Source organism: Nanorana parkeri, unplaced genomic scaffold (assembly GCF_000935625.1).
Source record: "Nanorana parkeri isolate BGI_ZX_2015 unplaced genomic scaffold, ASM93562v1 scaffold77, whole genome shotgun sequence".
Taxonomy (NCBI): domain Eukaryota; kingdom Metazoa; phylum Chordata; class Amphibia; order Anura; family Dicroglossidae; genus Nanorana; species Nanorana parkeri.
The window spans coordinates 2,605,601-2,608,075 of NW_017306345.1; positions in this window are offsets into that span (position 1 = coordinate 2,605,601).

Genomic DNA, 2,475 nt, shown 5'->3' on the forward strand with positions numbered 1-2,475 from the left:
GCTGGCAGCGCGCGGGGGGGGGGGGGGGGGGGGGGGGCGTTGCTGCCTGCTGTCAGGATGGCCGAGCGGTGAAGAGAGAGGAGTCGCTATCATACTGTCAGTTTCCGGATGACAGCGGCTCTGTGCGTGGCTGAGCAGAGGATCGGGAGATATCATTGATATTTACCAATCCTCTGTGCAGCATAAACACTGGAGTGATCAGCTGATCACTCCAGTGTTTGTAAATAACTGGGGCATATAGTAGTATGTGTCCCCAGTTATGAATGAACAGGATGTAATTTACGTCACTTCCTGTTGATTCATGAATTTCTGAATGGGGAGTAGCACTCAGTATAGAGGCCCTCACCATTCAGAAACTGGTGATAGTAAATGTTTTACTATCACCAGTTTCTGAATGAATGGGAAGCCTCTGCACTGAGTACTTTCCATTAATTTAGAACAGAGGATGCTGAAAAAGAGATTGAGGACTTTGTGTCCTCAATTTCTTTTCTATTTTAAAAGGTAAATGTCAGGGATCTGTTTAGACCCCTAATATTTCCCCAAAGCCTCCCAACTGTGGAAAAAATAAATAAATAAATAATAAACAGAATTATAAAAAATTAAACAAAATTATTTAAAAAAAGTGAAAATTACACCACCACACACACACACACACACACACACACACACACACACACGTATTATTAGGCATGTGCAAAGACTAAAAATTAATTTCAGATGAAATGAACTAAAACTAAAAATGTTTTCATTTGTTTCATCAAACAAAACAAATTTGTATGCTATTTTGGATTCAGCCACTGGTGTGTTCTGGAGGCAGGGCGCATGACGTCATATAACGCCGCATGTGTTGGGCGCCACCATCTTGGTGTATACCTAGGTATACACCAAGATGGCGGCACCTGTATGGCATCATGTGACGTTATGCTCCTCGCCTCCAAGATGGCACGCATTTGCAGAACACACCAGTGGCCAACATGGCCGCCGCACATTCTCAAACAAATTATTATCTGCCTGAATACATTTTCGTATATTCGGACATATAGTAATTCATTAATTTAACATGTAGTCTAGGTTTTGTGTTCGATTTTAATTTTTACTTTTCTAGATACACTTACTTGAAAAAAGGGTCTGCATGACAACCTGACACATTATTTTTATAGACTCTATTTTAGTTTAACATTTATTGTTTACCACTTGTTTGCCTACAGTTGTTTTATGTAATAAGAATACTTATATTGTGCTTACAAGTTTAATACCTTTGAATAAAATGTTTATTTTTATTATACTTTTTAATATGTTTCTTTGGGGCTTAACAAAATAGGAGTCTTTAAATGGTGCGGATATTGGAAAAAATGGATGTGGTTACTGAGGGATGTGGTTACTGAGGGGTGTGGTCACTGTGGGGCACTGTAAAGCTTTTAAGCCTTCTCCACACTTTTTTCTTCCCATCACTCTGTTGATCTTAGTCGCATCTGTCCAAAGAATGCTGTTCCAAAACTGGGTTGGCTTTTTTAATTTTTGGGGGGGAAGTTTTAATCTGGCCTTTCTATTCTTAAGGCTTATAAATGATTTGCACTTTGTGGTGAATCCTCTGTATTTGCTCTCACAAAGTCTTCTGTTTTTGGTACATAGTTACATAGTTAGTCAGGTTGAAAATAGACAGAAGTCCATCGAGTTCAACCTATAGAGATAAGGTAGACTTGGTTGATATGCCTACCTCCTGAAGAGTGTTCTTTACTTGGCTGGATGTTGTGAAGGGGTTTTTCTTTACCATGGAAAGGATCCTACAATCATCCACTGCTGTTGTTTTCTGTGGACGTCCATGCCTTTTTGTGTTGAAGAGCTCAGTAGCACGTTCTTTTTTTTATATCATGTACTAAAATGTTGAAATGGCCACTTTTAATGTTCCTGTTATCTCTCTGATGGATTTAATTTTTGCAACATAAGGATGGCCTGTTTCATTTCCATTGAGAGCTCTTCTGAACACATGTTGTGGGTTCACAGCAACAGCTTCCAAATGTGAATGCTACACCTGGAATCAACTCCAGACCTTAAACCTGCTTAATTGATGATGAAATAACGAAGGTATAACCCACATCTGTCCATGAAACAGCTTTTGAGTCAATGGTCCAATTACTGTTGGGCCCTTAAAAAAGAGGGGGCTAAAAAAAAAGCTGTCATTCCTTAACCCTTCCTCCGATATGTGTGTGCATACCCTCAACTTAAAGCTGAGGGACTGCACTTTAAGCCCAGATTCTTTATTTGAATTTATTTTGGTAAACAGCCACAATAAAAAAACTTGTGACAGTGTCCAATTATTTCCAGACTTAACTGTATACAGTAATGTGGTTTATAGGGCCAAACATTGGCTTATTTATTTTGCTCAGTTTGATAGTGATTAAAGAGTCTAATGGATCTTACAGTCATGTATAGTAGGGCCAATTTAGGTGGAAGCCAGTTAAGTAGATTTTTGGA